Below are 13,932 nucleotides of genomic sequence, written 5' to 3' on the forward strand. Positions count from 1 at the left end.
CAGGGTAGGGTCTAGGTCCTCCTTCAAGAGTTTAGACTAAGAGAGCATCCCTCATTGTATGATGGGCACTCAAAGTCTGTTTGTATGCCAGGGATAAATACTACCCAAGGCCCCATAGATTACCTAGGCCTCCTCACTGACACCCACATTCAGGGGGTCTGGGTCAATCCCATGCTTTCCACACAGCCATCAATCTGGGGACCAAGAGCTCCCCCTTGTTCAGGTCAACTGTTTCTGTGGGTCAGACCAGCCCAGTCTTAACTCCTTTGCCCATCACTTCTCCCTTTCTGACACTGGATTCCATGAGATCAGTTCGAGGCTACAGACTTGTATGCAGCCACTTGCAACTGTATAAGACTCTGCATCCCAGTCCCCTCTATAAACTCCAAGTATTCTTCTCCTTACTTCCAGACCCCCACTACCCATGAGGGAGTGCCTGTCTTTCACTGTTTGAAGTGGTTTCATCTGTAAGGGTCAGACTCTGGTCTCTTTCCTGCCTTCAGTCTCTTTACTCTGTGCTCCAAATGTAACAAAGCAGTCATGAGCATTCTACTTACCCTTCCAGCTGCTATGGTAACACAGCCTGACCATGATCCCTTAATAGGAAGAGGATTCATTTGACCTAACACTGCCAGGTTACAGTCCATCCTAGCATGGAAGTCACAGCAACAGAAGCTTGAGTGAACTCGTCACATCACATCCTCCATCAGGAAGAAAGAGCACAGAATGTTTCCATGCCATGCTCTACTCACTCTCCCCGCTTCACTCAGTGGGCAGGACGCCTCTGGAAAAAGTGCTGTCTGTTGTCAGGCTGTGTGATTATCTAAGTCTTCCACAGAGGCTCACAGGCCAGCCTAATCCAGATGAGTCATATTGAGATTCTCTTCACTGTGATTCTGCTCTGATCAAGATGACCGACATCACAGATGGAGAGTGCATCTGAGGCTTTTGAGGAGGTGAGTGCAGCTGTTACACTTCCTAACAGAACCTTAAGTCTGAAGCAGGAAGAAGCCCACACTTCTCCCTATAGTGCACACTACATAGGCATCCACTGCAGTCATTGTTTATGTGGAACTGAGATGTATCTTCAAGTCTCCTAGAGATAACCAGTTATTAGAAACCTTCAGGGAAGTCTACAAAACAACCATTAGGGAAGCAAGCATTTCTCAGGAATCATTGCATGATTTTAGCCTGCTATCTTACTTTTCCTATATGCTATAGATAGAGGACCAATGACAGATCAAAGTAATGATTGCAGAGAAGTCCATCTGGGAGAACTAATAACTTTATTTAGGTTACTTACAGGAGCATGGATAATCGAAAGTCACTCAGCTATAGTCCTCCCCAGCATCTTACAGGTTTGTGTTCAGCTCCTCCTGCAGCTCCACACACTGTGAACTCAGAGCACAGAAGTACACAGCCGAGTCGCTCAGGTGCACAGAGACTTTCTTCAGGTGGACGGAAGAGTCGCTCTTGCTAAACTCAGCCTCAAAGCCGCTCAAGCCATGAACCAAGGGCTCTCCAGAATAATACTTGAAGAGCAACTGGAGGCTTTGAACATGGAGCTGCATGTACCAGAAGAGGTAAGTAGTTCCACCATAGGAATAGTTGCATCTGAGCTCCACTGAGTCTCCTTCGAGGATGGTGACATGAGCATCACCCTAGGACACTGACTGTGCTTGGATGTGTCCTGCAAAATTAATGGTAAATCAATAAATGTGATGTAGACTTGGAGAAAAAATGTTCTTGCTAAAATTCAAGTGAGAAAAACACTTATTTGGGTGCATCTACAAACAATAAGGATGTTTTACTCACCTAGGAAAAAATGCATCCCCAGCAACAAGATGAGGACAGGAAGCATGGCTGAGCGCTGCGAACACCTCTGCTGCCTTTCTAGAAAAGCTTGGCACATGAAGTTCTCAGTTCTTGAAGACAAAGGCACAAAGTTGACTGTACATCTTCCGTGTTTAGATAAAATTCTAATATGAAATAACACCGCAGAAGTGGTCCTGGTCCTGGGAAGTTTCTAACCTCTGGCTGTCTTTACTTCTTCACTTAACAGATGTTAAAAGAAATCAGCCAGAGCTGGGCTTTGGTGGCACGCGCCTTTAATCCCAGCACTCGGGAGGCAGAGGCAAGCGGATTTCTGTGAATTCGAGGCTAGCCTGGTTTACAGAGCGAGTTCCAGGACAACACAGAGAAACACTGTCTCGAGAAAAAAAAGAAAGAAAGAAAGAAAGAAAGAAAGAAAGAAAGAAAGAAAGAAAGAAAGAAAGAAAGAAATCAACTAAATGCACATAACACCTACAGAAACAGAAGTGGCTACTATGTGCAACATTGCCCTCTGGCGACCAGTGCAGGATAAAGACTGTGGAGCAAATCCATGTGTTCTTTTTGTCTAGAGCACACCTCATGTTTCTAAGCTAATCTGTACTGTGTTGAGTCCTAACCTAATGAAAAATAGGCCATGCAAAATGGAAGAGTAATTTTCTTTCAAAAAAGATATCATATAATAAAACTATCAAATTTGGAGGCCATTACCATTTGAGTATAGAAGCATAAGTTGCAAGCAGCCCTGCTCCCTGAAATAGTCAAAACCGGGAAACTGAATCTTTAAAGTGTGTTTTACTGAATACAGGAAGCCAGGAAAAAATGTGCCTTCCAACCATTTTCTCCTTAGCATTTTTGTAGAGATCCAGAACAACAGAAATCAAGTTTAATCTTCTGGTCAGATGGTTCTTGAATCTGAGATGTCCTTTCCATTTTCCTCCATCCCCAGTCTCTCTCTCCCTCTCCTCCATTCTTCCCTCACCTTTCTGCCCCCACCCTTGCTTAACTGAGGACAAAAAAATCTTTAGCAGTGTGCTTGCTGCAGATTGTTTCTTACGGAAGAAGTCCACAATGCTCTTGCAACTCACTGTGCCCCAAACACTGCCATTACTTTTGCAGACACACTGAGGTCAAATGCCCTTGACTGGGCTTTATAAGCCTTTGCTGGCAGTGAACATTCAATCAAGGAACATTCTGCTAGCATATAAAGATAATGACTTTGGTGAAATGAAAGAAAAAAAGACACGTAGAAAATAGTAGTCTAAATGTGAATCCTTGCCTTTAAAAATGAAACCAATTTATCAATTTCAAGTAGAGTTGTGAAGATTCGGTAGCTTTAGATAAGCAGTAATGATATGCAATATGGAGAAAAGACAGAAAAATCCCATCATCATTTAGGTTCGATAATCCTGGGATGACACACCATCAAAGAAATAGGCTGGAACGTCTGCAGAAGGAACTAGGGTGACTGATGAAGGTGCTTATCACGCACACACACACACACACACACACACACACCTTGGAAGAAAAAAAGAGAAATTTCATGAAACATGGACTCCTTAGGGAGAGCACGAATGGAACATAGCACAGAGAAACAGAAACCACGAGAACTTCTTGACCTAGACATATTAGTATCCACCAGTTTTAAGTCGGTGGATGTTGGGTAGGCTAAGAAAAGTAGTGTTGTCTGGGACCAATAGCCATGCCATTCTGAAGGAGAAGATTTTCTTCCCCCTTCGCATTTAAGACATTTGGGACTAAAAGAAGAATAGATGTTAAGTCAAAACCAGTGGAACTGTGAGATAGAGGAGTCATTTTACAATGAATAAAGGGTCCCTGGTCCAGAGGAGATGATACTCTCTGTCTATGCACTTAATAAGAGTCATAAAATGTATGGAGCAAAAGCTGAGAACATTAAAATAAGGTAAATCTACAATCAGAGTTGTAGAGTGTAATACTCACTTCCAAGTAGCTAATAGAATAAGGTAAAAAAAATGGCCTAGATTAGAGTAAGTGATTCGACCAAATTGACTCCTGTACTGCCATTACACTCACCAGTGCAGTGGATGTTTTATCGGTGGACAAGCAGTGTTCTCTTAGACAGATCATACAGTCAAAGAGTTCAAAATGCAGCAGTGAATCTGTAGGGATTGAAACTACATGATTTATTTGCTGGCCAAAAAATAATGTAGAAGTTACATAACAAATGGCAGAATAACACCGAGTATTTGGAAATTAAATAGCACATTTCAAGTAACCCATTGATACTGATAAGGGTAGAGATAAAATAGAAGATTAGAAACTATTGTGAACTAAATTTTGGTATGGCAAACCTACATATATATTTTGGGTGTAGCTAACGTAGTATGTAGAGGGAGACAGGTCAGGTTTCATTAGAGAAGGAAAAATTCAAACAATCAATGGACATCCACCACAAGAGTCATGATCCATTATTCTTGGAATTTTTCCAATTCATTTTTACTTAAATATTTTATTTAATATTCCTTGATACGAATACTATGATTTATCCAATCCAATACCAATCATTCCTCAAAGCCTCCTACCTACTTTTTCCTTTCCAACTCCATGTGCTGTCTGTCTGTTTGTATGTTTTCTGGTTTTAAAGCAATACCCAATGAGTTCACCTAGTGCTTGTTCCCTGTATGTTCATAGTGTGGTCCCATCCCACTGGATAACTTCTTAGGACCCACATTCCCAAAGAAAAGAGATCCTTTCTCTTCTTTTGCAATTATTGAATTAAATATGTGAAATGAATTGCTTGACACAGAAAATTATCTATTATTAGTTCAAGTTTATTCTTTCCTTATACTGGGTATTAGCCTGCTCTATAGATATTTCTTACTTTCATTTTTCCATCTGTATTTGTCAGTAAAAGGTTATTTTTTTAAAGAATGGTGTGAGTTGCATGGTGGGGTTATAGACTCATTTTATGGTTCTTCCCTTTTGATTGTAATGTTTTGATGTTTATATTTGATGTAATTACTTAGGATCTTGCTTGATACTTGATTTGCTTTTGAAGGAATTTGTTGTTGCTGTTTTGCTTTTCCACTTACTCTTTATTCTAGTATTCCTTTGTTTCTGATTTTTTGGATTTGTATGATAATCTAATTAAGACAATATTAGTATCAACAATTTTCATTGTCATTTAACAAACCAATTATATATATATATATATATTATGGACCCTTCTCTGTAAGTTGTTGGTCAAGGTCACAAAGGCCACTAAAAATTGAAATCCACCCCAATTCTATAGTGTTGAGCTCCATCCACATCGCATTGCATTCCTGGGAAGAGGTGGGACAATCTTGAAGAACTCCACTGAGAATACATATACAAATATTCAAGAAAATAACTCATCTGGGACATTCAAAGAGATCCACTTGATATATCAGACACATTTGAAATTGAAATGAAGTTGATTCATAAAATAAAGTTCATAATATTCTTCAGTGTCTTACATTTCAATTTACATAGCATAATTCATGGAGATCCATGACGTGTTGGGTCCTGACCTAGCAAGTGTCTTACTGGGGAAATCACTATATTGCAATGTCACATTGGAACATTGGGTGGTACTGAAAATAGAATATAAACACTAGAATAAATTGGAAAAATAGAAGTTAAAAACACTCTACTGTGCAATTGCCCTGAATGACACATTTTCTCAGTCCACTCCTTATAATATTTCTACAGTGCAGTGAGGGACACAAAAGTAGACACAATTTCACTTAGCAGGAAGAAATGCCCTCCCACCTGCTTATCAATGCCAAGCTGGGTTCCCAAAGTATAGCACTACTCTCCAGGCCTGAGCATGCAATTTTCTTTTCTTTTTGTTTAAGTATCCCATTTGCAGTTTATTTTTTATTTAAATAACACTTTTAAAATTTATTTTACATGCCAATCCCTCCTCTCCTTCCTTCCCCTATGTTTCCCCATCTACCCCCCTTCCTATCCACTTCTCCTCCATCTTCTTTCAGAAAGAGACAGGCTTGCCATAGGCTTGAAAAAAAGCATGACATATCAAGTTGAGGCAGGACCCAGCTCCTCATTTACCTGGATTATCATCGAGACAGAGCAAGTAATCAAGCATGGGAAGCAGGTTACCAAAATCAAGGTAAATACCAAGGAAAAGTCCTAATGTCACTGTCAGAAACCTTATTAAGAGTCCAAGCTACAGGACTGTAACACACATGCAAAGGACCTAGGTCAGCACCATGCAGGCTCCCTGACTGTTGGGCCAGTTGTCCATGAGCTCCCTGGAGCTGGGGTCAGCTGTCTCTGAGGGTTCCCCCACCTTGACCCCTTGGTTGTATGCATTTTTCAGCTCAAGTTAAAAAAAAAACTAGGAGAGCATCATATGAAACAATAGCCAGTTTTCCCGAATCTTTTCTGGCATGATTGCCAAACCAGGAATTTTAGTTCAGTTCAGGGATGGATGCTTCTATTATTCTAGGCTTCTTCATAATTTGACACATGAACACTGCAGGGCAGCAATGGAGCCAGTGCAAACATCACAAATGTGTTAACTGGACACAAGATGGCAGTGTTTCAGTGAAGCACTACTTCCCCTCCACAAGGAGCATGCTAAAGACCGATTCTCAATAAACACTAAAGATGAATAGATATAGACATTTTCACAGCGTGGTGACCCTTGCCTGAACACATACTGCATGGGACTGTAAATCTTATTGGCAATCTGTGGCTGTCTGCTCATAGACAGATAAACCCAATGTTTTGCTTAATGATCACAGTATCAAATTACATTTTAAACATAAATCTCATTAATAAGTAGGAAAGAATCCAAGGTCACACAATCTCAAAAGCAAAAAAATAAAAAAAGTTGTCGCTCATTGTCATAGCCCTATGTAGCAGTCCCACGTTGCACGGCCAATCTGTAATAAGCCGCATTTGTGGGCCTTCAGTAGGATCCAGCTAACTTGCCAGGTTCGTACCTGAGAGGGGAAGTGTTGATTGAGAAACTGGAGTTAAAGATGCTCAAAAAGGGGATTGAAACAAAAGATGGAGTCGGGAAGTGAATCCAGCGAATCCTGGACACCACAAGTTTGTTCTTCATCATTCTCAAATGGAGGACATGGTAAAAGAATTCTTTATCATAAATAAGGAACAGCAGACTTCCTTTCCTTAATACTCCAAGCATTTGGTAACTACCTTTAGAATCAATTTATCCTCATAATTATCCTTCTTGTTATCACCATAATTTCCAAGTCATAGTTCATCTGGGTACTGACATCATCCAAACTTTCTTCCTGAATGTTAGCTTAGCAGACTTTCATGGAGTTCAGGCTCTATCTATATGCAGAGACAATAGCTTTAGAGACTCCACCCATGTCCTTTGGCTACACAAATCTAACCCTTCCAGAGTCTTTTATTCTGTAATGCTCATGGTTCTATGTCTCTGGTTATGTATGACTAAAAGAGACATAAGGGGTAAGAGCCAAGTGATTTTCATTCCTAGTCACTACATTCAAATTTGTCACTGCATTCAAATTTGTGGCCTGAACAAAAGTGAAATGAACACTTTAAATTATGATGGCGTGAGCTCTTCACCTTTAGGATTATTTACACATCTTCCGTATGTTCTGTCTTTTGAGTTAAATACTCAAGACAGTATTTGAAGAAAGTTTATTCTAACTTCTGTTTCCAGAATGATGGAAGGGTATTTTACTTGCGAAGAAATTCTCTGATCCAGAAAACAGCTACAGCAGACATAATCACCCATTTGTGTGCATCTGGAGGTGAGCATCTGAGTGGGTCCCTGAAGCAGATGCCAACTCAAAGGGAGCTCCTGGATTTTGTTCAGCTTTTCCTGTCACTTCTATGTTCCAGGAGAGCACAGAAATACTTTCCTGAATCCTCTAGCTAAAAGGAAGAGTAGAACTGATGCCATTGGCTGATTTCTAGAACAAGACAGAATGTCAAATGTTCTTTGCACCCTAACCAAAAATTTGACAAATTAATGAAAATCTTCTCTCCACTGGGACCTTGCTTATTCCAATATAAAATAGGAAGTGATCTCCCTTGGTTCCTAAGAACAGTCCAGGTTGGCTGCTTCCTATGCTTGTCTGGAGCCAAAGGATTGACTTGAGTCATTTTCTGGACCACAATGGATCCTGTGGGAACAAGAACACGGTTGGTTCTGTAAGACAGCAGACAAAATACTGTGACACTTGGGATAAGAAGGACCCAGAGACAAATGCAACCAAAGTCACAGTTTGCTTCTTTTCTCCAGATCATTTTCTGCTAGATCCATGTGAAGCTCTGTATGCTAGGATCAAGGCTTCCTGCTTAATATTCCCATCTGTATGGGGAAATCATCTATAGCAGAGAAGGACAACGCCACAAACACACACAGCAACCTGGGAGGAAGCATGTGACACATATCTCTCTACACAAATGTGTCTGCTGTGCCCAGGCTCTGACTTCCATGTTTTAAGTGATTCCCAGGGTATATACATACTTCCTAGGTGGTTTGTATTTTTTGCTTTTTATATTTCTGCGATTATGATTTCAAAATTTCCCTCTTCCCTTTCCTCTCTGCAAACACGAACATATACCCCTATGCTTTTCCAATTCATGGCTTCTCATTTTATTAATTGCAAGTATATGTGCACATATGAGCCTGTTCATACATATATATGCATATACACATATATTACTAAATATAATCTGCTCAGTATATATAAAGCTACTTGTATGTCTACTTTCTGGCCTGATAATTTAGCATTTTTTAGGACTTAAGGAAAGCCCCAAGCCCACTGACTAATTTCAAGCTGACAGTCTGGTTTCAGCTCAGAAGGATTGCTGGCAGAACCTTTCTTCGGTCCTCAAACAGAAAATGGAGGTTCTTGGTTTCCAAGACCACAAGGCTTGTCTGTGCAGGCTAGGGATATGTGGCTAACCACACACTGCTGTTCCAGCTGGTTTCTTCACCTGACTTACTCAGCAGTAGACATGAACTTAAGAAAACCCACTGGTGTTGAAGTTGGAGCCACAGAATGAATCAGGTGACAACTACTGATGGCATTCACTGGAATAATTTGAGGACCCACTTAAAATAAAATTTATTACATGACACAGTCTCTTTATAAAATTAAGAGAGCTACAGAGTGTGACAGAGAAAGACAGGGCAAAGGTTATTCCACTTTGTATTCGCACGGGGGCCATTTTTTAGGATTGAGTACAATTTGATTGCCTTGATGAGAATCCATGTGGAAAATTACCCAGAAACTACCAAGATATGCAGGTAGCTGGAGAGAGTTCTCTGCAAGCAAACAGATTAACAGAAGCTAAGATAAGCTACCTGCGCATCTTGATCTCGGCTTCCTGGAAGAGAGTTAGGTAGCTCAGGGCCCCATAGATTGCCCAGGCCTCCTCACTGACTCACATTCAGGGGATCTAGATCAGTCCCATGCTGGTGTCCAGAGCTCTCCCCTGTTCAGATCAGCTCTCTCTGCTGGTTTTGTCAGCCCATTCTTTGCCAATTTGCTCATCTCTCCTCTCTCTCTGTCACTGGGTTCCTTGGGTTTAGTTCAGTGTTTAACTGTGGGTGTTTGCCTCTGCTTCCATCAGTCACTGGAGGAAGGGTCCAGGATGGTTGTAGACATCAAGTTCATTATCAGAAATAGGCATTCGAGGTGGTCTCTCTACTGTTGCTTAGCTTGCCAATTGGTGTCATCCTTTTAGATCACTAAAGGTCACAATGGTGCCTGATCTGTCTTCTAAACTATGATTCCCTCTTTCCCCTATCCTACCCCCCCACTCAACCTTCCTATTCCCCCATGACCTACTCTCTCTTCCTCTTCTCCCCCTCTTTATTTTCCAGCTCCCACTGCCCCCTACCCCTTGCTGTGTTCCCCATCTGTTCAGAGGATCTTGCCTCATTTCTCTTATCTTGGGTACGATGCATATCTTTTAGGTTATTTCCTGTTTCCCAGACTCTCTGTCAGTGGAAGTGCAGACTGGCACTCTCCTGATCCATGTTTAAAATCCATATATGAGTGAGTATATACCATGTTTGTCTTTTTGTGACTGGGTTACCTCACTCAGGATGGTTTCTTCCAGTGCTATCCATTTACCTGTAAATTTCAAGATTCCATTATTTTTTTCTGCTGAGTAATACTCCATTGTGTAAATGTACCACAATTTCTCTATCCACTCTTCAGTTGAGGGGCATGTAGGTTGCTTCCAGGTTCTGGCTATTACAAATAATGCTGCTATGAACATAGTGGAGCAGATGCCCTTGTTGTATGAATTTGCCTCTTTTGGATATATGCCTAAGAGTAGAGTTGCTGGGTCTTGTGTTGGTTTATTCCCATTTTTCGGAGGAATCTCCATACTGATTTCCAAAGTGGCTGTACAAGTTGGCACTCCCACCAGCAGTGGAGGAGTGTTCCCCATTTACCACATCCTCTCCAGCATAAATTGTCGTTGGTGTTTTTTATTTTAGCCATTCTGACAGGAGTGAGATGGTATCTCAGAGTTGCTTTGATTTGCATTTCCCGGATGGCTAAGGATGTTGAGCACTTTCTCAAGTGCCTCTCAGCCATTTTAGACTCCTCTATTGAAAATTCTCTATTTAGTTATGCAGCCCACTTTTTAATTGGATCCTTTGGTGTTTTGGAGACATGCTTCTTGAGTTCTTTGTAAATTTTGGAGATCAAACCTCTGTCAGATGTGGGGTTAGTGAATATTTTTCCCATTCTGAGGGCTGCCTTTTTGTCTTGCTGACAAATCCTAGAGCTGATAAACACCTTCAGCAAAGTGGCAGGATACAAGGTTAACTAAAAAAAATCATTGGCCCTATTATGTACAGATGATAAAGTGGCTGAGAAAGAAATCAAAGAAACATCACCCTTTACAATAGTCATAAACAGCATCAAATATCTTGGAATATCATTAACCAAAGAAGTGAAAGACCTGTATATCAAGAACTTTGAGTCTCTAAAGAAAGAAATCAAAGAGGACACCAGAAAATAGAAAGATCTCCCATGCTCTTGGATTGGTAGGATCAACATAATAAAAATGGCAATCTTGCCAAATGCAGTCTACAGATTCAATGCAATCCTATAAAAATTCCAGCACAATTCACAGGTTAGAAGAGAGATCTGGCACCAGTCAGCCCTCTAGTGATCTAAAGGGATGTCACCAACTGGCAAGCCAAGCAATAGTGGAGAGACCACCTGAAATTCCCATTCCTGACAATGAAGTTAACTACCTTATATGCCATCCTAGAACCTTCATCCAGAGACTGATGGAAGCAGAGGCAAACACCCACAGTTAAACACTGAACTGAACCCATGGAACCCAGTGACAGAGAGGAGCTATGAGCAAATTGGCAAAGAATGGGCTGGTGAAACCAACAGAGACAGCTGATCTGAACAATGGGGAGCTCTTGGACCCCAGACCGACAGCTGGGAGGCCATCATGGGACTGATTCAGACCCCCTGAGTGTGAGAATCAGTGAGGAGGCCTGGGCAACCTATGGGGGGCCCTGTGCAGTAGATCAGTGTTTATCCGTGGCATACAAATGGACTTCTTGTGTCCATAACACAAAGAGGGATGCTCTTAGCCTTGACTCTTAGGGGAGTGCCTGGACCTAGCCCTGAGCGAAATGACAGACTCTGGATATCCCCTATGTGGAAGGAAGTGAGGATAGGGTGGGACGCTGGGGAGGATGGTGGGTGTTGTGGGAAGATGGGAGGGAGCAGGAACTGGGTTTTACATGTGAAGCAAGCTATTTAAAATTAAAGTAATCAAAAGGTTTTTAAAAGAAACAAATCCCCTTCCTAAAGAGAAATTAATTTTATAACTTTGGTAAATCTAGACATCCCTGACTAGCATTATCAGGTTTGTAGGGGGAACAGTCTAGAATAGTGAGAGTCTTATAACAGACTCAGCTCACTTACAATTGTTCAATGGACAACGTTCCTTACCCTTACACTTCTTCAGTTGCTTTCTCACTTGTAAAGAACCAACCCTCCTCCATATCCTCACCGAATTTCTTGGCATGCATTTTCTCTCATATTTCTGGGTATGAGTATTAAGGACTATTCTTGGGCAGTGTTTGCAAATTGAGGGTTCTACTCTGCATGGCTGAAGTTCTGAAAACATTCTAATAAAGAAAAGAGAAATCTCTAACTTTGGAAGAAGGAGGTGCTGAAAGACCACCCCTGTGTCACAGGAGAGACTCCTGGAAAGGAAATCCCAGCTTCTTGTCTGTTCAGAGAGAATGAATGAGCAAGGAGTGAAAGACTGTGCCCTATGACATCAGCAGTCCCATCTGGAAATTCTATTGTGTCCTGGAGATCTCTTGGAATCCCATGATGTCACTAGTGTTGTAGCAACACCAGCTGCCCTTAGGACAGTTGTTCATTGCCTGTAAGGTCGCTTATAGAAATGTTTTCAAGACTGCGAAGTATACTTGGAAGGAGGAATGGACAACGTGAAGAGACCAGAGTGAGAAAGAAGGAAGGCAGCCCTCGGTCTCACTGGAAAACATGGTTCTGGGGAAGACACCGTGAGTTCAAAAGGGACTAGGCAACTCTCTGTGTGTGACAGCCTTGAGACTTCCAGGGCTAAGGCTCAGGAACTGGGAGCTTCTGGGAAGCAACAGACCTATCCTGCTTCTCTGGTTTCCTAAAGGATTCACCCACATCAAGGATTCATGATGATTGGTTTGAAAGAGTCAGAAATTGACCAGACTGTAGTGTTTGTGCTAGGGACCCACTGTTTTCATAGTGAGGGGAGATTGAGGCACAAGGGAATCAATTGGATTTCAATACCTTCGCTGTACTTTGCCTCCACTGGAGTCCTATAGGTTGAGTGACAATGATTAAAGGGAAAGAAGTGAGCCTTGGCAAAGGTTGAGTTTGTTATGCTTTACAACACTGCCACTAGCAGGGCTCAGGTACCAAGTGTAGCTGTCTTCCAGTGACCCCTAAAGTTTCTGTCTTTCCAGGTGTGGTGGCACAAAGGTCTCCAGTTCAGCTGAGAGGTATTAGAGCCGGTGAACAAGGTCAGAGCCTGCCCCTTCCTGCCAGCTCTGGGTATCCTGGGCTGTTAGTAACGATGGGTTCTGAATTTGGGGACTACGTTCTGTCCTTGTGTGGCTTCTCCATTAGCATGAGAGTCTGAAGCACCAAGTCATTTATTTGGTCATCCCTCTTCTACCTGAGTGAATGTGACAGTAGCAATTAGCTCCAGGCTTCTTAAAGCGCATGACTGAAGGCTCTGAACCCAAGGTACATTCTCTGCACCTTGAATAAGTTTTAGGAGTCTGTCCCCTGGGTCACCTGGTGCAGGGAGACAGAAGAAACCAGGTAACTGCTGAGACATCCCCCTCCCTATAGAAATAAAAGGCATCTACAGAGGCAAAGACTCAATTCTGGTCTTTCAGAACCTGCTAGGGTAAAGTGTCATCTGTCAGTCACTTCCTGAGTATCCTTCAGTGTGTCAGATTTGACTGAGATAAGGTAATGTGTAGGGAAGGTGCTGTCATTTGACTTCTAGAATTGGGTATTACTGAGATACCTAACCTTGTCTAACATGGTTGTCAGTGTGAAGTAATACAGGAATGGATTTATTTTACCCAAGATTACTCATTTGCTTTGTGGTTCATCAAGCACATGTTGGAAGCCCTATCCTGACCTCTGGAGAATTTTCCATCCAGGCAGAGCATGATGCTAACTCTTCATTTCAGCACTGCCAGGAAATTCAAAAGTGTAAAGTTGGGATCTGTGAAAGTTCTAGGGCCAAGGACTCTCCTTTTGTGCCTTTTTCGTAACCTCCTCATGCTCCAGTGAATATTGTAATTTAAGCTGGCTCTGTCCCCATTCCTGAGGACATGGACATTGTACCAGGTGACTCCTGATCAAGGAATTTGTCTTTTGTGAAGCTCTAGGTAAAGAACTATGGCAATGACACACTGCATATGCTCCCCATGACTATGACAAATTCAATTTTCTGAAAATGCCTTTGCATGTCTCCCTGTGGACTCTCAATAGCCAATCACCTTTCCACAAATTTGAGTGCAGGAATGGACATCAATCTCCATGGGAGTTT

General features: G+C 41.8%; 1 long non-coding RNA gene across 1 annotated transcript; it reads right to left on the reverse strand.

Moving 5' to 3' along the window:
• Positions 1–1,269: 1,269 nt before the first annotated feature.
• LOC121137873 lies at positions 1,270–2,140 on the reverse strand. The gene is made up of 2 exons (XR_005875142.1): positions 1,816–2,140; positions 1,270–1,690 (listed from the first exon to the last, which is right to left on the reverse strand). It is a non-coding gene; the product is annotated as an uncharacterized LOC121137873 (long non-coding RNA).
• Positions 2,141–13,932: the final 11,792 nt, after the last annotated feature.

Source organism: Mesocricetus auratus, unplaced genomic scaffold, assembly GCF_017639785.1.
Source record: "Mesocricetus auratus isolate SY011 unplaced genomic scaffold, BCM_Maur_2.0 Super-Scaffold_100707, whole genome shotgun sequence".
NCBI lineage: Eukaryota > Metazoa > Chordata > Mammalia > Rodentia > Cricetidae > Mesocricetus > Mesocricetus auratus.